Below are 23,448 nucleotides of genomic sequence, written 5' to 3'. Positions count from 1 at the left end.
CTCCGTGGTACTAAGCACAACACAAGAGGGAAAAACAGAAGTTATCATCAGAATCTGCAGTGTTGTGTAGGTTCTTCTTTTCCCATCTCCCATTACACCTTTATAGATACAATTAAAAAGCACGCAACGCACACTCAGCCTTTGGAGCTCCTGGCCAGAGAATGCTGTGAAAGCCAAGACTATAATGGGGTTCAAGTAAGAACTAGGTACAGTAACTCCTCACTTAACGTTCTCGTTATGTTCTTGAAAAATGCGACTTTAAGTGAAACGATGTTAAGCAAGTCCAATTTCCCCATAAGCATGAATGTAAATGGGGGGTTACGCTGCAGGGAATTATTTTTTGCCATACAGTACAGTACTATAGTTGGGGGGTGCCACCGCCTTACCCCACACGGGCACAGCCCACTGGCACTGGCAACAATGAGGCAGGCAAGGAGGCTGAAGGTGCTGTAGGCTAGCAGAAGCACATTGCACAGGAGCAGCGGCAGCTTCCTCTCTCTGCAAGCACCAGGGTCGGGGGCCTCAACCCTTGGCTGCTGTAACAGGTCCGACTCACCCCTGCGGCGCCTCCTGCTGGTGACTCTGGGGAATTAGCTCTTTCCAGCCCAGGAGCGCCTTCTGAAGGCCGGTGATCCACCTGTTTGCTACTGGCCCCATGTCCCTCCCAGGACCCCGGTGCCCCTTTAACTGGGTTTCCCCTTCCCAGGGGAACCCCCACCCTACTATCCCCACTTCGCCTCAGTAGTGGCTACTGCCCAGTCTCTATCTAGCCCCCGTTCGCTGGGGCAGACTGCAGTAGCCAGCACTCATCATCGGCAAAGGGGGTTTGGACCTGCTGCCTTGGCCTACCCCTAGGTTGCCCCCTGCAACCCCCAGTATCTTTTGCCTTATGCTAAGTCACAGCCTGGGGTTTTCTAGGCTGGAGCTTCCCCAGCCCTGCTTCATCCTAGGTACCTTGTCTCAGTTCCCTGCAGCCAGGCCCATCTCCCTCTAGAAACAGAGAGAGACTGACTGGGCTCCTGGATCACAGCCTTTTATAGGGGCCAGCTGTGGCCTGATTGGGGTGTGGCCCAGCTGCGGCTACTTCCCCAATCAGCCCAGCTTTGAGAGCAGCTGCTCTCAAGCCCTGCCAAGCCACTTTTAAACCCCTTAAAACCGGGAGCAGAGATCCACCCTGCTACAGCAGCCCATGCCACCTCTTCCCCCAAGCCCCCACCCTTAACCTGCCTCTTCCTCCCCCCTCCTTCCCCTTTACTTCATACACCGCATCCTCGCTCCTGCCCGCAGCAATCAGCTGGCTTGCACCGTTTGGAAGCGGAGGGAGGGGCAGGAGGCAGTGGGGGAAGGCACTGATCCACGGAGTCTGCTAGCAGGCGGGAAGTGCTGGGGGGGTGGGGGCATAGGAGAGCTGATGGGGGGCTGCCGACTGTGGACAAAGCAGGCAGCCAAACGCCATTATAGCGAAGCATTGCACAACTTTAAATACAGCATGTTCTGTAATTGAGCAGGGACTTAAGATTGAAACAATGTTAAGCGAGAGGATGTTAAGTGGAGAGTTACTGTCAATTCATGGAGGATCAGTCCATCAACGGCTATGAATCAGGATGAGCAGGGATCGTGTCCCTGGCCTCTGTTTGCCAGGAGCTGGGAAAGGGTGACAGTGGATGGATCACTTGGTAATTCCCTGTTCTGTTCATTCCTTCTGGGGCACCTGACATTAGCCACTGTCGGTAGACAGGATACTAGGCTAGATGGACCTTTGATCTGACCCAGTCTGGCCATTCTTACGTTCATATGTTAAGCAGCCTGTTGCACCTGCATCCAAGATAGTCACTGAGCAGAGGAGACTGCTGTCTCTTCCCTTGGTCGTAATCCCACAGAGTCCCATGGCCAACAAGGAGGCTCACGCCTCTGAAGAAAACTTTGAGTGGTACAGATAAGGGATAGAGGCCATAATTGTTCACTCACAGCCAGTCATGGAGAAGGCAGGACTCTTCATCTCTGCTTACAAGGATATCCAGGCTGTTCAGGTTCACTTCTTCCAGTTTCTCCTCCGGCTGGGGCTCCTGGACAATTCCTCTGCAAACTAATAAAGACAAGCAGGAACTATCACTACACAGAGCTCTATTAACACCCTCATCCCTGCCTCCCTCTCCCATCCCATCTCCAGCCGCCCCAGTCGAGGAACAGAGACTGAGCCCACACTATCAGTCACCGCTCCACTCTACAATCCACTGCTCCCCACGGGTTTCGTCCCCTAGCTCGCCTGCCCGTGTGCTATGAAGGGTGAGTGTTGGGCAGGAAGGAGAGAGAAGGGCTGAGGGGCCCCATGGGTGGAGGGAGGAATGGGGGTGCAGGTTGGGGAATGTTGGCACTGGGGGGCCCACAGATCTAGGGACAGAGTGGAATGCAGATTGCAGTGGGAGGGAGGAAAAAAGGGGACTGAGGGGCCGAATGGATGGGGGAATGAACTGGGGGGGCTGTTGGGGAGGAAGGGGCGCCGAGCGGTCCCTACAGGTGGAGGCGCAGGTTGTGGTGAGCTGGGAGGATGTTGGAGAGAGAGGGGGTCAGAGGAGTCCCTTGAATGGAGGAATGAACTGGGGGATACAGATGTATAGGTTGGGGAAAGTTGTTGCAGGCGGGGGGGTCTTGGGGAGGGAGGGGGGCGGAAGGGGGCTATGGGAGAAGGCATGTATGGGGGAAAGTAGGGATGGGGTGCAGGTTGGGGTGGCCTAGGAGGTGTTGGAGGGAGAAGAAAGGACTGAGGGGCCCAACAGATGGGGGGATAGACGGGGGCGAGTTGGTTTCGGCTAGAGGAACGGGCCTTCAGATTGGAGAAGGCTGCAGGCATAGGGGGCAGGGTGAGTGGGTGGGTTGGGGACCGGAGAAGCAAGTTGGGGTGGGCTGGGGGTGCCGGGGGGGGAGGTGGAGGTGGAGGTGGGGGTGGGAAGGGGGCTGTGGCTGGGCAGGGGGAGCGCTGTGGGAGCCCATGGGTGGAGGAAAGACACGCTGGGGGTGCCATGGGGGCTGTGGCTGGGCAGGAGGGGGAAGGCGGAGGGGTTGAGGGGGCTGTGGCTAGGCGGGGGGGAGGAAAGGCACACTGGAGGTGCCGGGGGGTAGGTGGGGGTGGGGAGGGGGCTGTGGGAGCCTGTGGGGAGGAGGAAAGACGCGCCGGGGGGGCTGTGGCTGGGTGAGGGATGCGGGGGTGCCGGGGGGAGGCAGGGGGCTGTGGCTGGGTGAGGGATGCAGGGGTGCCGGGGGGAGGCAGGGGGCTGTGGCTGGGTGAGGGATGCAGGGGGGCTGTGGCTGAGTGAGGGATGCAGGGGTGCCGGGGGGAGGCAGGGGACTGTGGCTGGGTGAGGGATGCGGGGGTGCTGGGAGGAGGCAGGGGGGCTGTGGCTGGGTGAGGGATGCAGGGGGGCTGTGGCTGGGTGAGGGATGCAGGGGTGCCGGGGGGATGCAGGGGAGCTGTGGCTGGGTGAGGGAGGCAGGGGGGCTGTGGCTGGGTGAGGGAGGCAGGGGGCCTGGGAGGAGGCAGGGGGGCTGTGGCTGGGTGAGGGATGCAGGGGTGCCGGGGGGAGGCAGGGGGCTGTGGCTGGGTGAGGGATGCCGGGGGGAGGCAGGGGGCTGTGGCTGGGTGAGGGATGCAGGGGGGCTGTGGCTGAGTGAGGGATGCAGGGGTGCCGGGGGGAGGCAGGGGACTGTGGCTGGGTGAGGGATGCGGGGGGGCTGTGGCTGGGTGAGGGATGCAGGGGGGCTGTGGCTGAGTGAGGGATGCAGGGATGCAGGGGGCTGTGACTGGGTGAGGGATGCAGGGGGGCTGTGGCTGGGTGAGGGATGCAGGGGTGCCGGGGGGATGCAGGGGAGCTGTGGCTGGGTGAGGGAGGCAGGGGGGCTGTGGCTGGGTGAGGGAGGCAGGGGGCCTGGGAGGAGGCAGGGGGGCTGTGGCTGGGTGAGGGATGCAGGGGTGCCGGGGGGAGGCAGGGGGCTGTGGCTGGGTGAGGGATGCCGGGGGGAGGCAGGGGGCTGTGGCTGGGTGAGGGATGCAGGGGGGCTGTGGCTGAGTGAGGGATGCAGGGGTGCCGGGGGGAGGCAGGGGACTGTGGCTGGGTGAGGGATGCAGGGGGGCTGTGGCTGAGTGAGGGATGCAGGGGTGCTGGGAGGAGGCAGGGGGGCTGCGGCTGGGTGAGGGATGCAGGGGGGCTGTGGCTGGGTGAGGGATGCAGGGGTGCCGGGGGGATGCAGGGGGGCTGTGGCTGGGTGAGGGAGGCAGGGGGGCTGGGAGGAGGCAGGGGGCTGTGGCTGGGTGAGGGAAGCGGTGGAGATGCGGGGGGGGGGCTGTGGCTGGGCAGGGGAGGAGGAAAGGCGCGCTGGGGGTGCCGGGAGGAGGTGGGGGTGGGGAGGGGGCTGTGGGAGCCCGTGGGGGGAGGAAATACGCGCCGGGGGGGCTGTGGCTGGGTGAGGGAAGCGATGGAGATGGGGGTGGCTGTGGCTTGGCTGGGAGGAAAGACGCGCTGGGGGGTGCCGGGGGAAGGTGCTGGCGGGGGGGGGGCTGTGGCCGGAGAAGGCTGTGGGAGCACTTAGAGGGGCGGGGTCGCTATGGGGACCCCACGTCCCAGGGCCGCAGCGCCTCCCGCCCAACGCTCACAAATCCCCCGTTTATCAAGGGCGGCCTCCAGACCGCTGACGTCACTTCCGCTCCAGGCCCCGCCCTGCAAGCGGAGCCTGTCGCGCTCAAAGCGCCGCCCGCTGGGTCCGCGGGGGCTGATGGGAATTGTAGGCCGGGGCGCACTACAACTCCCACAAGCCCCTGCGTCAACCCGCCCTGCGCCCCTCCCCCCAGCGGGGGCTGGGGGCTCTGGCTGGGACCCCCCACTATTAAACCCCCCGGTGAAGGATTGAACAGCTGGAGACTGGGGCCGGGTGCAGAACTGTGTAAAAACCACCGATGGCGCAGAGACAGATTGACATGGATCGATAATATCAGCTTTAAAAACAGAACTAGAGACTGGAGCAAATGAGGGAAACTAGAAAGGGAACGTAGAGGGGAGGGTTTTGCTAGGGGAACAGCTGCTATTACTTAGAACATACAGACAGGCAGCTCACTGTCCCCCCCCTGGGATCCCCTCCCTCCCAGCCTCGTCACCCCCCAATTCCTCCCCCCACGAGCCTCGTCACCCCCCAATTCCTCCCCCCACGAGCCACGTCACCCCCCAATTCCTTCCCCCTCCCCAGCCCCGTCACTCTCTGATTCCTCCCCTCCCCATCTCACCTGGGGCTCCGCAGGCTGCCAGCTGCAGTGTGATTCCCCTGCAGCGGGGGCGGCGGCGGCGGCAGCTGCTGCTGGGAGACAGCTGCAGAGCCCAGCGTCCTTTGCCCCAGCGCTACCTTCCCCCGGTTTGCCCCGCAGTCCCCCGAACCTCGTCACCCCCAATTCCTCTCCCCCCCCCCCGAGCCTCGTCACCCCAGAGTCTCCCCTCCCCGTCTTGTCTTACCTTGAGCTCCCGCAGGCTGATTGAATCAGCTGGCAGGCTGAGAGCTGCAGTCTGATTCAATCAGCCAGCCAGAGCCCAAGGTAAGAGGAGACTCGGAGGGGAGTGTTGCCGGCCCAAAGGGCCCGAGGAGGAGCAACAGTGGGGGTTCGTTGCCCGGTGTGCATCGCACTAATTAACACACCAGGGTGGAGAAGCAAACCAAGTTTATCTGAGCTCAAAAAAAGGTGCCAGGGAGAAAAAGCATTCTCAAATCCTGCACATCCGCACGCAGGCGGGCTCCCAGCATTTATGCCCTCCTTGTTTTTCCCCCCTTTTCCCCCCCTTGCAACAGTTACACTTAACACTATAATGTAGCTTGTTAGAACTGTTCTCATTCGCATATTTATCTATGGCCGTCACAGCACAGACATATGCAGATTTTCCTCCCCCTTCTCCTCCCCGTCTTACTGCCGCTTTTTGCTGTTTTAAGCTGTCCTACAACTGCAGGCTAAGACAGCTGACAGTGACACATTTTGCTTGCTGTTTATTAGCATCTTAGGCTGGTTAAAGTTCACAGCATGGAAGAACTTTGGTTCACTCAGGCCCAAAGTCACAACTTTGGTTTACTTAGGCCTAGGGACACCAACAGGAGGAATCCGGGGGTGACGAGGCTGGGGGGTGGGCTGCCAGACAAACCGGGGGAAGGGAGCGCTCAGGAAAAGGAGGCTCTAGCTACACAGAGCCAGGGGTCCTGTCTCCCAGCAGCACCCCCAGCTGCTCGCTGTATGGTAACCCTAACAACAGGTTCTAAACCGGCTTAAAATTTAGCAACCAGTTCCAGCAAACCGGCTCCAGCTCACGACTGTACGTAGGTATCTGTGCCCCCCCCCACGAACCCCCTAATCCTGCCCACGACCCCATCCAGCCTGGACCTAGGTATCTGTGCCCCCCAGAAACCCCCTTATCCCCCCTCCAGGACCCCTACAGCCTGGACGTAGGTATATGTGACCCCCAGGAACCCATAAGCCCCCCCCAGGGACCCTTAGAGCCTTGAAGTACGTATCTCTCCTCCCCAGAAACTCCCTAATCCCTTCCAGGACCCCTCTATACTCGGGGACCCTTACAGCCTGGAAATGGGTATCTGTGACCCCTAGAAATCCCCTAATCCCACCCGGGACCCCGACAGCCTGGAAGTAGGTATCTGTGACCACAGGAACCCCCTAAGACTTTGAGGGACCCAACAGCCTGGACATAGGTATCTGTGCCCCCCCGACCCCCTAAGCCCCCCCGGGACCCCTACTGCCTAGACATAGGTATCTTGGCCCCCCACAATCCGCCTAAGTCCCCCAGGGACCCCTACAGGCTGGACATAGGTAGCTGTGCCCCCACTACCCAGGCTGGGACCCCTACAGCCTGGAGAGAGGGGTGTTTGCCCCCCTGGAACCTCCTAAGCCCCCCGGTACCCCTACAGGCTGGAGAGAGGGCTGGGGGCACCCCCCAAAACCCCTAAGCTCCCCCGGGACCCCAACAGCCTGGAGAGAGGGCTGAGCCCCCCCTGAACCCCATAAGACCCCCTGGGACCCCTACAGCCTAGAGAGAGTGCTGGGGGTCCCCCGGAACCCCCTAAGCCCCCCCGGGACCCCTACAGCCTGGAGAGAGGACTGGGGGGCCCCAGAAACCCCTAAGACCCCCAGGGACTCCTACAGCCTGGAGACGGGGCTGGGGGCCCTCCGGGACCCCAAAAGCCTGGAGAGAGGGCTGGGGGGCCCTGGAACCCCCTAAGCCACCCCAGGTACCCAACAGTCTGCAAAGAAGGCTGGGGGGTCCCCCTGAGCCCCATAAGCAACCCCGGGACCCCTACAGCCTGGAGAGAGGGCTGGGGGGGCCCGCCCGGGACCCCTACAGCCTGGGGAGAGGCCTGGGGGCCTATCCGGAACCCCCTAACCCCCCAGGGACCCCTGTAGCCTGGAGAGAGTGCTGGAGGGCCCCTCCAAACCACCTAACCCCCCCGGGACCCCTACATTCTGGAGAGAGGGCTGTGGGGCCCCCAGAACCTCCTAAGCCCCAGTGACGGCTGCAGTGACACCGTGTGGCCATGCCGGATAATGCACAGAGCTCTTTTCACGGAGCAACAGTGACACCGTCTGGCCACAAAGTGCAATGCACAGAGCAGTTGCTGCATGGAGCTACAGTGACACCGTGTGGCCACGCAGGGTAATGCACAGAGCAGTTCCTGCATGGACCTACAGTGACACAGTGTGGCCAGGCAAGGTAATGCACAGAACATTTCTCATGGAGCAACAGTGACACCGTGTGGCCACGCAGGGTAATGCGGAGAGCAGTTCCTGCATGGAGCTACAGTGACACCGTGTGGCCACGTTGGGTAATGCACAGTCCATTTCTCAAGGAGCAAAAGTGACACCTTGTGGCCACGCAGGGTAATCACAAAACATTTCCCTCATTGAGCAACAGTGACACCGTGTGTCCACGCAGGGTAATGCACAGAGCAGTTCCTGCATGGACCTACAGTGACACCGTGTGGCCATGCAGGGTAATGCGGAGAGCAGTTCCTGCATGGAGCTACAGTGACACCGTGTGGCCATGATGGATAATATACAGAGCAGTTCCTGCATGGAGCAACAGTGACACCGTGTGGCCACGCAGAGTAACGCGGAGAGCAGTTCCTGCATGGAGCAACAGTGACACCGTGTGGCCACGTTGGGTAATGCACAGTCCATTTCTCAAGGAGCAAAAGTGACACCTTGTGGCCACGCAGGGTAATCACAAAACATTTTCCTCATGGAGCAACAGTGACACCGTGTGTCCACGCAGGGTAATGCACAGAGCAATTCCTGCATGGAGCAACAGTGACACCGTGTGGCCACGCAGGGTAATGCACAGAGCTTTTCTAACAGAGCAACAGTGACACTGTGTGGCCACACAGAGTAATGCGGAGAGCAGTTCCTGCATGGAGCAACAGTGACATCGTGTGGCCATGATGGATAATATACAGAGCAGTTCCTGCATGGAGCAACAGTGACATCGTGTGGCCACGCAGGGTAATCACAAAACATTTCGCTCATAGAGCAACAGTGACACCGTGTGGCCACGCAGGGTAATGCACAGTCCATTTCTCAAGGAGCAACAGTGACACCTTGTGGCCATGCAGGGTAATCACAAAACTTTTCCCTCATGGAGCAACAGTGACACCGTGTGGCCACGCAGGGTAATGCACAGAGCTTTTCTAACGGAGCAACAGTGACACAGTCTGGCCACACAGGGCAATGCACAGAACAGTTCCTCAGTGGATCTACATTGACACCGTGTGGCCACGCAGGGTAATGCGGAGAGCAGTTCCTGCATGGAGCAACAGTGACACCGTGTGGCCACGCAGGGCAATGCACAGAACAGTTCCTGAATGGATCTACAGTGACACCGTGTGGCCACGCAGGGTAATGCTCAAAGCTTTTCTAACAGAGCAACAGTGACACTGTGTGGCCACGCAGTGTAATTCGGAGAGCGGTTCCTGTATGGAGCAACAGTGACATCGTGTGGCAAGGCTGGATAATATACAGAGCAGTTCCTGCATGGCTCAACAGTGACACCATGTGGCCACGCAGGGTAATGCACAGAGCCACACGGTGTCACTTTAGCTCCATGCAGGAACTGCTCTGTGCGTTACCCTGCGTGGGCACACGATGTCACTGTTCCTCTGAGAGAAACGCTCTGTGCATTACCTTGCGTGGGCACACAGTGTCACTGTTCCTCTGAGATAAATGCTCTGTGCATTACCCTGCATGGCCACATGGTGTCACTGTAGCTCCATGCAGGAACTGCTCTGTGCAATACCCCGCGTGGCCACACGGTGTCACTGTTGCTCCACGCAGAAACTGCTCTGTGCAATACCCTTCGTGGCCACATGGTGTCACTCTTGCTCCATGAGAAATACTCTGTGCATTACCCTGCATGGCCACACAGTGTCACTGTTGCTGCGTGAGAAATGCTCTGTGCATTTCCCTAAGTGGCCACACGGTCTCACTGTTCCTCTGAGAGAAATGTTCTGTGCATTACCCTTCATGGCCACATGGTGTCACTGTTCCACTGAGAGAAATGTTCTGTGCATTACCCTCCGTGGCCACACAGTGTCACTGTTCCTCCGTGAGAAATGTTCTGTGCATTACCCTTTGTGGCCACAAGGTGTCATTGAAGCTCCATGCAGGAACTGCTCTGTGCAATACCCTGCATGGCCACGTGGTGTCACTGTTGCTCCAGGCGTGAAATGCTCTGTGCATTACCCTGTGTGGCCACTCGGTGTCACTGTTGCTCAATGCAGGAACTGCTCTGTGCAATACCCAGCGTGGCCACACGGTGTCACTGTAGCTCCACACAGGAACTGCTCTGTGCATTACCCCACATGGCCACACGGTGTCACTAGTTATTTCCTTCATGGAGCCACAGAGACACTAGGTCAGGGGTCAGCAACCTCCGGCAGCCACATGCCAAAGATGGCACGGGAGCCGATTTTCAATGGCACGCGGCTGCCTGCCGGGACTCCAGGGTGCCATTAAAAACCCTGCCAGCGCGGCAAGCCGCAGGGTCTGCGCTCCTGGGCCGGAGCACTGGGCCGAGCGCAGCAAGGCGCCGGCCCCTCCCCCACCTTCTCCCCTCCCCTGGATCCCTGCCCCTGCACGCAGAGCTCTAGGGCCAGGGCTGCGCGCTCCCGTGGGGCAGCGTTTGGCTCTGCAGGGAGGGACAGACACTCCCCGCTTGTCTGGAGCCCTACCCCCGCGCGCACAGCACTCTGGGGCCGGGGCTGCGCGCTCCCACGGGGCAGCATAGGCTGGCTCTGCTTGGAGGCTCATGGTAAGGGGATCTGGGGCTGGGGGGCTTTGGTAAGGGGTGGGGACAGGGAGCAGGGGTGGCTAGGGGCGGAGGTCTCTGGAGGCGGCAGACAGGGAACAGGGGGGTGGATGGGGCATGGAAATTCCAGGGGGTGGGGGCTGGATAGGGGTCAGGGGGCAGTTAGGGTGGGGGGTGTCTCTGGAGGAGGTGGTCAGGGAACAAGGAGCTGGGGGGGTTGGATGAGTCAGGAGTTTTGAGGGGGGCTGTCAGGAGGCAGGGGTGTGGAGGGGGTTGCGGCAGGCAGGGAGCAGGGGGACGGTTGTATGGGTCAGGATTTCTGGGGGTCCTGTCAGGGGTGGGGAGTGGTTGGATGGGGCATGGGAGTCCGGGGGTCTGTCTCAGGGTGTGGATAAGGGTTGGGGCAATCAGGGGACAGGTAGGGGGTAGGCTCCTAGGGGGGCAGTCAGGGGACAAGGAGCAGGGAAGCTTAGATAGGGGATAGGGTTCTGGGAGGCAGTTAGGGGCAGGGGTCCCAGGAGGAGGTAGGCAGGGGACAAGGAGCGGAGGGGGGTTGGGGGAGTGGAGGGGGGTGGGGGGTTCAGAGGGGGGCAGTCACTCAGCCCTCTGCCCTGAGCCCTGACACCCCACACACACGCACACACCCAGGCCCCTGCCCTGAGCCCTGTACCTCCCTCATACACACCCAGCCCTCTGTTGACTCCTTCACCCCTCCCCAACCCCAGCCCTCACTCTGGCACCCCCACACATGCCCCGCCGCCCTGAGACCTGCACCCCCCTCACATGCCCCCAGTTCTCTGCCCTGACTCTAGCACCCCTGCACATCCCCACCCCCACTCACATTCCCACCTGCACCCCTCACACCAAATGGGAGCTGCCCAGGTAAGTGCCCCCACACCCAGACCGCCTGCCCCAACCCTGAGCCCCCTCCCTCATTCTAGCTCCTGGGCCAGACCCTTCAGTCCCAGCCCTGTGCTCAGTCCACTCCCACCCTCAGCTCAGTGCAGAGACAGGAAGAGAATGGGCCAGAACCAGGGAGAAGGTAGCTACTCGCTGTATGTGGGCAGAGCCCCGCACAGCCTGCTGGCAGCCTAGTGGAACAGAACCCCAGACCAGCAGCGGGTGGAGCAGGCCAGCGGTGTAAGATCAACATTTTAATTTAATTTTAAATGAAGCTACTTAAACATTTTGGAAACCTTGTTTATTTTACAATACAACACTAGTTTCTATGTCTATATATTATATAACTAAAGAGACCTTCTGAAAAACATTAAAATGTATTACTGGCAAGCGAAACCTTAGAGTGAATAAATGAAGGCTCGGCACACCGCTTGCAAAAGGTTGCCGACCCCTGATATAGACAATAACGCTATTTCACTCCAGTGTCTTCCTAAATGTTAATATTGCCTTTTTGATCTTTGAATCACAGCTATAGCAATAGACAAGACCCGAGCTAACATTTACCCTTCTATCTCTAACAATGCAGGCTGCATTTCAAACCTCTATTCCTTTACAGATCTTCCTAACCAGTCTTTTAAGTTCAGCCATGGGTCAAGGTCAGTTTGTGAGTTAATTAACTCTGGCCCCGTCACCTTACAATGAGATATTACATTACACTCAGATCACCACAAAGTCTCTGTGGCTTTGAGCTTCTTAGGACCTAGCCTTTAAAATGCTCTTTGCCATTGACCAATCCCTGTGAGAAGGGTGCAGGTCTCCCCTTTCTAGCTCCTCTTGGGCCGCTGGCACTTGCTGGGCAATGAGACCACGCTCTCCTGAGGGAACGGAGGTCTCTCCTTTACGGCGCTTTTCTCTCTGCCCCATTCGAACGCCCCTGGCTTAAGGACCACCCTGAAAGGAAGGTTTGGGTCTCCTTTGCCAAGCAAATTAAACCACAGGTCACTTTGACACGCCCAGCAAAATGGCTGCCCTGTAACCAGGGTGTAAGGTCTTATCCCTCGCACACTTAAACTAGGGGAGCCTTTTTGTGCCTGTGGCTGAGCAACACCCCACCCCTTGAGAAGGCTTGAGCTTCCGTTTCTCTTAGTGACAGGAAATTCCCCCACAATTATTTCTACTGGACTTTTTTGAGATTTGAAGTGAAATCTTACTTGCGACCTATCCAGGTCAGATGCAACATGGTGTGGCGAAGGGGCAGCTGTGGGGGATGGTGGAGGCTGTGGAAAATTCGCCCCTTTTCTCAAAAAAGCCAAGAAATGGCCCAACCATGCAAACGTCACACCCTCTGGAAATGAACAGGTGAGGTGGCGGTGTTGCGTTTTATGCGGGCCGGATAAAGCACAACAACCAATATGATTGCAAGCTAAATTATTTTATTTTTTCAAGCACTCTCTTTATATACCTTTATTGCAATTATTACACTATGATTATATCATTACTACACAATTATTAATTGGCTCCCAGAAGTTTGTACGTCCCCTGCTTTCTAATCATTGGTGAGCTGTCATGCTGCATACCTTTCTAATTTATTATTTTGTTTACGGCCTTCCCTTTATCAGAAGGCCAGACAAGGCCGCGTCGAACCGGTTTCAGCCGCCTGGCACACAACCTAGTTTAACCTCTCTTCCCAAGCAGCCTGAAGCTGTAACTTTCCACATTCCTGTTTAACATGTCAGCATAGGGGTGATATATTCCCACATCTCCCCCCCTTTTTTTTTTTAAAAAGAGCCTTAACAAAGCGCTTCAGGCTACCTTGGAGGAGGCGCACAAGGCAGGGAACAAAAATAAAAAGAAGCAGCAAAACATTTACAATAATAATTTTTATATGCAAAATGGAAATAAGCTAAGAAGGCCACCTAAAGCTATTAAGCCAGTTTTATAAGGGGCTGGTATTACGTGTGAGCTTATGCATATTATTTATTAATAGGTGTAACAAAGCATGAATAGACAGAGTGGTTAGATAAATTTATGCAGCACATATTAAAATTTTTATAGCCGTGGCTTTGAGCAAGCAGCAAAAAATTAATAGCAGCGCGATTTTGTAATATAGCATGTTTAATACTATTAACATTTTGCAAAAGGGCATTGATAATTTTAGAAGTTAAATTAAATTGTTTAATATTTTAACAGGCCAATTTTTAAAAAAATTTTATAGCATAGGCAGCTGTTACCCCAGGGGCCAAAAAGGCAGCAAAAATAGTTGTGGGGGTATTTTAAAATTGAACGGTATTTACACAATTTGGTGTAAAAAACAGAGTTTTTTGCTTGGAGCGTGTTTGCTGTGACTGCTGCAGCTGCAACCGTGAAGGGGCATATAAAGTGAGCCTGCCTATATAACAGGGGCTACTTACAGGGTAACTGGGAATTTTTTGCCAGGCGCGATTACCATAAATTAAAAAATATTTTGCTGGCAAGGCTTTGGGTGTACCATTATTTTAAATGCTATGCTTTTTTAACGGAAGACCAAGACTAGCCCCACTGGGCGAGCAATAATTTTTATAAACAAAATTAATTAGGGGGGGTTATATTATGCATGCCAGAAAATAGGGATAAGCTTATATTTTAATTATAGTGGGAATAAAGCACAGGCATTTTTTTACCAAATTTAAAGCAACCCAGCGACATATTTAAAAAATTATACATAGCGCCAGGAAGGGACCCCAGGAGCGCAAGCTCCTGTGGGGAAAATGTAAGAGACATATTAAGCTGATTAATTAAATGGCTTTGCAGAAAATTTTAAGTTTTGCCGGGGCAAAAATTGCCCGGGTCTGTGCTTGTACCACCCTCGGTGTAGAGGGTTTAACATGTGGAATTAAGCTGGGCATATTGCAGCTAAGTGGAATTTAAAAAGGTAGCATTACGCACATAACGGGTAAAATTATTTAAACGCAAATAAGGGTAGCCCACTAAGCACGTTTGAAATGGGTTAGAGGGCGTGGCCAGTGAGAGGCAAAATGCGTTTTGGCCCGTTTGATTGGCCCAAGTAACCCAGACGTTTTGTTGGGGGTTAACAAAAGGCACGCCCATAACAGGGGTATAGGGCCCAAACCCCATTTATAAAACCAGCAATTTTATTACCAAGCTTATATTAATAAAGGCAATTAAACAGAATTAAACAAAACAGTTAAAAGTTTCAGGGCAGCCGGCGGGCAGTTGTTTTTTGGGGGCTTTGGTTTTGTGTTGCTGGGACACGCCTTGCGTGGCTTGTTAGCGTTTGTTTGTTGCTGTATTTGTGGACGCAGCCAAGGACGGACCTACTTTGCTGGTATTTACCTGGGACCTGTATTAGTGGCAACACAAGCATAATTTTTTTTTTAAGTTAGTAAGTTTACCGGTTCTTTTTATTTTTGTTGTTGATAATTAAACCATTTAACCGGAGGTTGTGGTGTTGTGCCCTGCTTTTTTTTGGCCATACCGCTTATATGTTTAATTGCGGGGGGTACCTGGCTATTTTTTTATAATGTAATTAATTAAGCACATAAAGGGCCTTTAATAAATGAGCAGCGGGGGTTTTATTTATAGCATTTGCTTTATTACTATACATTTTTTTTTGTTTTAACAAAAGGTTTTTAAGGGAGGCGTGGGTGCGCTTAATAATGGTTTGGCCAGTGGAGTTACATGGGATACCGGTGGAATGCTGTATGCCCCAGTTTAATAAAAATTGAGCGGTTTGGCGGGAAATATACCCGGCACCGTTATTAGTTTTAATGAGAGCAGGGACCCCCATAACAGCAAAGTAGGCTTGCCAATGTTTAATAACATTGCGGGAGGCGGTGGAAGCTAGCGCTGTTGCCCAAACAAAACCAGAAAAGGTATTAATTGTAACATGGAGATGGCGCAAAGTGCTAAACTTAGGAAACTGGGTAACATTTGATTGCTAAATTTGGAGCGAAGACAGGCCACGGGGGTTTACGCTGGCCGCAAAGGGCAAAATATGCTGTTGACAATTAGAACAGGAAGCCACAATAGCACGGGCATTGCTGAGAGAAAGCGCAAATTGACGCGCTAGAGCACGGGCTGATTGATGAAAAAAGTTATGGGAGACCCGTGCTTGAGCAAAGGAATTTGGAACATGGGCAGCGCTAACCAGGTGACTGACCAAGGCATTGCCCTTAGCAAGACCATTATGCAATTTAGAATGGCTTTTAATATGCATGACAAAATAAGGACACCGACGGGCATTTAAAAGATGCCAAAGTTGGAAAAGGGCACCCCATAAAACAGGATTAGAAACATGGCCCAAAAAGGACCGTTTTAGGCGGCGAAGTACGCCCACGGCATAGGAGGAGTTATTAACAATGTTTAAAGGGGTATTGGGCCATTTTTTAAAGGCTTGAACAATAGCATGAAGTTTTAAAACCTGCAAGGAGCCATTAGCAAGTACAAGTTTGTGATGCCAGCAATTGTTAGCAAACCAAAGGAGCCCCCGCGCGCTGAGCGCCACCGCTGGCATTCGTGAAAACCGTAAGGCCAGCAACAGGACTAGATTGTAACATTAAAATTTTTTTTAAAGGAATCGCCGTGGCAAAAAGGCGATGCGAGGGAAAATGACTGCTAAATTGACCGGCATAATTTAAAGTAGCAAGCACAAAGGGGAGGTGAGTAACAAGCAATTGAGTTACGGTAACATTATTAAAAGGCAAGTAAATTGTGTGAGGATTAACGCTTGCAATTGCTAATAAGCGTTGTTGGGCCAGCTGAATAAGGTGAGCAATTGCATTAAGGTGTGTAGTTATAGTGGTGGCATAATGCGAAGGTGGAAAAAGCCACTTAATGCCCACCAACGGATTTGAAAGGGCCTTATGCTATTGAAAAAGTAAGGCCTTTAGAGAAATGTTTTTAAAAAGAATTACTAAAAAAATAGGTAAATTTGGATAAATGTGCCCCGAGTAGCGTGTGGCTAACTTATTTGCAATAGTTTGTAAGGCGACTTGGTGTTTTGCTTGGAGAGAACGAGGCTTATTTGGAGCTTGACCGCTTTTGAGTAATTGAATTAAAGGCGCAAGGTTTGTATTAGTTATGCCACAAAGACCGCGGACCCATTGTAGGTTGCTTATTAAACGCTGAATATTATGCAGATTATGAATGTTTATTTGAATAGTTAAATTTTGTGGTTGAACGATTGAGTTTGTGATTTTTATGCCAAGATACCGATAAGGGGCTCGCTGTTGAATTTTTTTTGGAGCGAGCACCAAACCGGCTTTTTGCAAAACGGAATTTATTTTGACAATGGCTGCTTTTATTGGAAATTGGGAACTTGTAAATAGGAGATTATTTATGTAATGATAAATAATTTAGTTGGGATGTGCCGCACGCAAGGGCGCTATAGCCCAAGCAACATAAAATTGGCAAATAGTAGGAGAATTTTTTATACCTTGTGGCAAAACAGTTTATTGGTATTGTTTGGCAGGTGCAGCCTTGTTAACAGAAGGCACAGAAAAGGCAAACTTTTTTTGATTAGCAGGATGTAATTTAATGGTAAAAAAACAGTTTTTAAGTTTAATAACAAGTAAGGGCCAACCCTGCGGAAGCATGGTAGGCGTAGGTAATTTCGGTTGAAGGGCACCCATGTTTTTTATTACAGCATTAATAGCCCGCAAATTTTGCGGCAAACGCTAACGTTCAGATTTTTTAGGTATAGTAAAAATAGGGGTATTTTAGGGGCTTACAGAGGGCTTAAGATGATTTTTAGCGAGTTGTTTTTGCACAAGTTTATGGATGTGGGCGAGCTTGTTTTTAGGCAGCGGCCACTGAGCAACCCAGACTGGTGTGGATGTTGTCCACTTCAGGCGTAGAATTAGCCGCCCCTTAATGGCTGCTAAGCAAAAGGTGAATTTTGTAATACGACACCCCACTGACTTAGGCAATTACGACCCAACAGCCAAACCGGAGCCGGCATTACATAAGGACGGACCTTTGCATTGGTAGCGGTATTTTTTATGTTACTGATAGTAATAAAGTTAGCACTGATGTGGGTTAGCTGAGGTTTTTTTATTTTTTTGACAGGCGTTGCGGCAGCCCGTAAGGGCCAGGATTTTGGCCAGAATTGGGAGGGAATGATAGTTATATTAGCTCCTGTGTTTAATAGAGCTTTATGTATGATTTGCTGCTCATTTGGTTCTTGTAGTTGAACAGTTTGTATGGGCTTGCGCAAGGTGACTTTTATTGCGAAGGCGATTTGTGGGGGCCCAGTGGACCCAAACCCTTGGGACCCCCGGTTAATTAGGGTTGTTTTGGGCACGCAATTTTTGAAGGGGATTAATTGAGCAAGATGCGTGCCAGCAGTTATGGTAATAGGTGGGCAAAGTGCTTGCACCATTATTTCAATGTTTTTTGTATAATTGGAATTAATAAGGCCGGGCAAAACAAAAATACCTTGCTTTGATGTTGAGGATTGGTTGATTAGGAGGGTTGATTAGGAGTTTATACCCTAAGGGACCATTAGTGTTGGAGGGGAGAACATGTACCTTGTTGTTGTTTAAAGTTATGCTTGTTGCTGTGGCCAAATTTACTTCGGCACTGCCACGGGTTGCTTTGGTGAGGCGTTTTAGACAACGGGTTTGGTGGTGGGAGGCACTTGTGTTGTTGCGCTTCTTCGAGGGGCGCTTGGAGCCCCGTTTTTTGGCAATGGTGTGCCATTTTTTTTAAAGCGTGACCGGCACTTAGACGCGCGGTGTTCAAATTTATTGCATTGACTACAGACGCTAGCAAGGGTTTTAGATGTTGTGTTAGTGGCTTGCTTGCCATTTCATGCGGGACAATCCCGCTTTATATGTTTGGGTTTTTTACAGGCAAAACAGAGACCAGCCGGCCTGGCCAGCCCCTTAGCCCCACGTCCTCGTTCGATTAAGGGTTTTAAAGCGATGGCCAACGCGCTGGCATGCGCCTTAGCAAGGATTGTGGCTTTGTTAGTTTTTTTGAACATGGACGCCCTGTTATACGCCTTAATTATTTTCGTTAGGGACGCAGTTTTTGGTAAAGTGGCCAATATACGACAACAAATTGAATTTGCGTTTTGGGTAGCAAGATTCAGTTCAACCGCGGTCCTGGCCTTCGGTGTTAGATTAGGAGACCTATTGATAGCTTCGCGAAGGCGGTTCAAAAAGGTAGTATACGGTTTTGAGGGACCCTGTACAACTTTGGTGTATGGAGGGGTTGGCTTTTTCATTTGCGGTACTTTTTTAAAGGCGGCTAGAGCCAGTGCCTGCGACTGTTGCAAGACCTGCGGGTTAAGACGAACCTGCAGGTGTGGATTAGTAAAGTGACCCACTTCCAAAAGCATATTTTTGGTAGCCGCGATTAGCGGGTGATTGCGGGGCAGGTTTAAGTTTTTCATTAGAGCGATGTTTACGCGCCTTGCCCAACTGTTTTTCCATAACAGCCGCTGAGTAGGCGTGAGAATTATTTTTGCGAACTTGACTGCATCATAGGGGCACATAGCCTGTGCTGTAAATACCTGTTTAATTAATGACTGTACGTACGGGTTAGTAAGTTTGTAGGCCATTATTGATTTTTGCACCTTTCGGATTAATTTTCAGTCCGGGGGGCCCACTGCCGTCTAGCTGGGTTCCGGGGATTGGGCACGATGACCGGGAAAGCCTCGGGCACAAACTTCCCATTTATTAAGGCATTCTTAACAATCACTTTTTATTGCCGCACAGGATTCGGCGCGTTGCTTCCTCTCCTCGACCTAGTGGCCGGCGTGTTGTTTTCATTAGATGAATAAACCGGTGGGGGGGACTTGCGACCACATGTTTGACAGGCCCATTGACCGCAGGACCGACACACCTTATTACGCATTGTTCGTGCCCCGAAATTTTTGCTTTTACCTAGCAAGCGGGAGCGGGAGGTTCCCGGTGCTTTTCCCGTTATTTGATTCAGGGTATTCAGTATTCCCTGTAGTTGCAAGCCTTGTTTATGCATTTTGTCACGGAACTCATCCGGGGGGCGTCAAGGTGCTGAAGTTAGGATAAAGTTTCGACGGGGGCTTCTCCCGGCGAATCGGGTTGGCGTTCCTGCACTTATAGCACCCCCACTTCCCGTGAGTCGTGCAGGATCGCGCAACTCCACACCCCGCCGGCGACACATTGGGTGGAACGGTGTTTATTGCCTTAGATGGATCAGGGGGCAACGGAACCGTGCAGGGGTTAAGCTCGGGTGCGCTGGGAGCCAAAAAGGTATCACCGTCTTTTTACCGCCGAAGAATTCCTTAGCCCCAACCGGCAACACACAGGGAACCTCGGTTTTTGGCCGAAATATTTTGCTTATGGCCGCTTGCACCCCTGCCTCGGCTGCAAGAGTCTCTACCATTTTTTTTGTTGTATTCCAGGTTTGGCTTAAAGCGAAAGCTTCCTTGCTACCATGGGCTACTGATGCCCACAGCTCGGAGCCCAGATGCTCCCAAACAGTTTTATCGAACACAGTACTTGGCTTAACAAAAAAGCCCCTTCTTTGTCCCCACTGTAACAGTCGAGACAGCGCATCGGGGGGGATCTTCTCCCCGTTTCTCCGCGATGCGCATTAAAAACTCATGCACAGTCCTCTCCTCAGCTGATGCAGCGGTACCCATTATAATTTACTAGCCGCTCACCTGTGAGCTCAAACACGCCTCTCTCGGACGTCCAGGAGCTGCCTTTACCACAGTACCTCCTGCCGCGGCTGTAATCCCCGCGTTTTCAAGCGCCGACGAACGATCCGACTTGTCCGAATCGCATCACGTCGGGGTCACCATTTGTCGCGTCTTATGCGGGCCAGATAAAGCACAACAACCAATATGATTGCAAGCTAAATCATTTTATTTTTTCAAGCACTCTCTTTATATACCTTTATTGCAATTATTACACTATAATTATATCATTACTACACAATTATTAATTGGCTCCCAAAAGTTTGTACGTCCCCTGCTTTCTAATCATTGGTAAGCTATCATGCTGCATACCTTTCTAATTTATTATTTTGTTTACGGCCTTCCCTTTATCAAAAAACCAAACAAGGCCACGTCGAACCGGTTTCAGCCGCCTGGCACACAACCTAGTTTAACCTCTCTTCCCAAGCGGCCTAAAGCTGTAACTTTCCACATTCCTGTTTAACATGTCAGCATAGAGGTAATATATTCCCACAGTGGCGGGGGCTCCTTTCAGACCCTCACTTCCACCTCATTCTTCCTCAAGTCCTTTTGCCCTGCCCAATTTACACCGCTCAACCAACCACAACTTTGACCCTTTGTTTTCTTGTGCACAAGAAAGACACCGTCGCACTGATGAGTGTTAAACTGTAGACATTCGGACAGCTCCCTCAGCTGTGTCCAAATTCCAGGCCTTGTCTCTCTTTGGAGATAGACAGAGGAGATTCCTAGGGCTACGTCCGAAGGGATTGATGTGGCTATCCTTTCTGAAATGTGTTAATGTTCAGGTATTGTAAGCACATGCGGTGGTATTCAGAGCCAGCACGTGGGTGCACCTAACCCTACTAACAGGGCTGCGTCACAAGGAAGAGGGGCCTTTTCTGGTAAAGGTTAGGGAGCACAAAAGTTATTTTCTTGGTGAGGTAGGAAGGTAAGTCCGGAAGGGTGTCGCTGAGAGATGGAGGATTGATTGGAAAGGAGACACTCAGCAGGATCCCTCCCTTACCTGTTCATTTCCAGATCTTTTCACATTGGGGATTCCCCCCACCCCCTGCACACACCGAGTTTAAAGGGGCGTATTTTACTAAAGAAAGGGTGACCGCCCTGTAATCAGGGTTCAGGCCCCTTTTCTCCTGTCTACATTGGCCCTCTTAATGGCACCCAAAATAGTCACTCTGCAGAGCAGATTCTGGCCCCTCCCCAGCCACAGAGCCCCGTACCCAAGGAGGAAGCACACGGCCTATGAAGAAAACTACAGCAAGTACAGATGAGGAACAGCCAGTTATGCATTACCCCTATTCATGTCTCCTTAGAAGGATGTCCAGGCTTCTCAGATCCACTTCTGCATATTCTCCTCCGGCGAGGGCTCCTGGATGATTCCTCTGCAAACTAATAAAGCCAAGCAAGGACCATCACTACACAGAGCTCTATGAATGTCCTCATCCCTGCCTCCCTCTCCCATTCCATCTACATCCGCCCGACTCAATGAACAGAAACTGAGTCAACATCCACAGACACTGCTCCACTCTAGCGCCCACTATCCTGCCTGATTTTCATACCCTCCTACTTGTTCATAGCTCCCGAGACCAAGCCTGTGGGGATGCACACCTAGCACTCCTGCACCTGTTCTATGAAGGGAGACGGCACAAGGAGAGGCAAGGACAGAGACAGAGAGAGAGAAAGAGAGGGTTGGCCAACACACTAGAGGAGAGAGAGCGAGAGAGAGAAACACAGGAGAAAGGCAAGTAACTCACCATCTGGAGTCATCCTCCTGGATCCAACCTTCCGCTGCAGAGGACACACCGGTACTGGCCAGAGGACTGAGCAGCCCCTGAAAATAGGGACCTTGTCTCCCTCATAACCACAGCAGAGCCTTCACCTAACAAGACACTTATCTCACTGACAGTGGTCCTTGCTCCACTCCCAGCTGGATGGCTCTTCCCTGGCATCAACAATGCTTAGAATCTCCCAGTTCTCACTCCCTTTCCATGGCATGTACGGAGTGGACTCTTGTTTTTCCCCCTAGTGCTGGGTTTAGTACCAAGTGGAGAGTCAATCAGTTAGCATCTCAGTCTGCAACATGCATAGATGGTTCTTCTCCCATCTACCACACCTCAGGGCTCCGTCCTCAACCCTCCTCCCATTACAGCTTTAGCACTACAACTAAAAAGCAGCCCACTGCACCTACATCCAAAATACTCACTCTGCACGGGAGACTTGTGCCTTTGCCTCGTCTGAATCTCACAAAGCACCATGTCCAATGAGGAAATTCAGAGCCTCTGAACAAGACCGGAGCCAGTACAGATGAGGGATTCCAAGCACTGACCGCTTACTCACAGCCAGTTGTGCGGGAGGCAGAAATCTGAGGACCATTCATGTCTGCTTAGAAGAATGTCCAGGCTCCTCAGGTCCACGTCCGCCACTTTCTCCTTCAACTGCTGCTCCTGGACAATTCCTCTGCAAGCGTAGGAAATGAGCGAAGCAAGAGCCATCACTACACAAAATTCAATTGGTGCAGGTAATCTTGCCCTCATCCCTGCTTCCCTGTCCCATCCTATCTACATCAGGCCCACTTGAAGAGAGACAGTCAACATCCACAGTCACCCCTCCACTCTAGCGCCCACTACGATCCATGATTTTCGTCCCCTCCTACTTGTTCATAGCTCCCAAGACAGACCTAGCCTGTGGGGATGCACACGTAGCACTCCTGCCCATGCCCTGTGAAGGGAGACAGCACAAAGAGAGGAAAGGGGGGGGAGGGAGAGAGAGAGAGAGGGTGTGTGTTGGCCAACATAGTAGAGTAGAGTAGAGTAGAGTAGAGAAGACAGAGAGAGAAACAGAGGAGGAAGGCAAGCAACTCACCACCTGGAGTCATGCTCCTGGATCTAACCTTCTGCTGCAGAAGACACAGCGCTACTGGCCAGAGAACTGAGCAGCCGCTGAAAATGGGAACCTTGTCTCCCTCATAACCACAGCTACTCAAAAACATTTTCTTACAAACCCAGCCCCAGCAAATGGGGCATCCCTACCAGGAGCAAGGTGGGCTGTGAGCAGAGCAATCACCAAAACAGACACTTTCCTCATTGACAGTGGTGGCTGTTCCACTCCCACTTGGACAGCTTTTTTGTGACATCAATCATTCCCATCGCTCTCGCTCGCTTTCCATCGCATGAGGGCAGTAGACGCTGACTTCTGACTTCTTTTCCCTTGGTACTAAACCCAGGACAATCGGAAAAAACAAGGAAGTTACCATCTCACTCTGCAACGTACATAGGTTCTTCTTCTCGCATCTACCGTACCTCAGGGCTCCCTGCTCATCCTGACTAACAGACATTGAGGGACTGATCCTCCATGAATTTGCCTAGTTCTTTTTTTAACCCGATTTTAGTCTTGGCCATCACAACATACTCTGGCGAGGAGTTCCAGCCCTAATCCCACAGAGCCCCGTACCCAATGAGGAAGCACACGGCCTGTTAAGAGAACTACATCGAGTACAGATGAGGAATTCCGAGTTGGGTTTGGTCCTGCTTT

General features: G+C 52.8%; 2 long non-coding RNA genes across 5 annotated transcripts in view; one reads left to right on the top strand and one right to left on the bottom strand.

The window, feature by feature from the left end:
• The first annotated feature begins 11,357 nt into the window (after positions 1-11,357).
• The window catches only part of LOC123349058, a 25,160-nt gene continuing 13,069 nt past the window's right edge, over positions 11,358-23,448 (top strand). The window contains exons 1-2 of the long non-coding RNA XR_006573357.1: positions 11,358-11,474; positions 15,808-15,892. This is a non-coding gene — a long non-coding RNA (uncharacterized LOC123349058). The remainder of the gene's footprint in view (positions 11,475-15,807; positions 15,893-23,448) is intronic.
• Positions 21,724-23,448, bottom strand: part of LOC123349048 — a 5,103-nt gene continuing 3,378 nt past the window's right edge. For all 4 annotated transcript variants that reach the window (XR_006573339.1, XR_006573340.1, XR_006573341.1 and 1 more), the window contains 3 exons: positions 22,947-23,130; positions 22,121-22,374; positions 21,724-21,945 (listed from right to left, as the gene is read on the bottom strand). This is a non-coding gene — a long non-coding RNA (uncharacterized LOC123349048). The remainder of the gene's footprint in view (positions 21,946-22,120; positions 22,375-22,946; positions 23,131-23,448) is intronic.

This window comes from Mauremys mutica, chromosome 14 (genome assembly GCF_020497125.1).
Source record: "Mauremys mutica isolate MM-2020 ecotype Southern chromosome 14, ASM2049712v1, whole genome shotgun sequence".
In the NCBI taxonomy this organism is placed as follows: domain Eukaryota; kingdom Metazoa; phylum Chordata; order Testudines; family Geoemydidae; genus Mauremys; species Mauremys mutica.
This window is presented reverse-complemented; position numbering and strand designations above follow the sequence as displayed.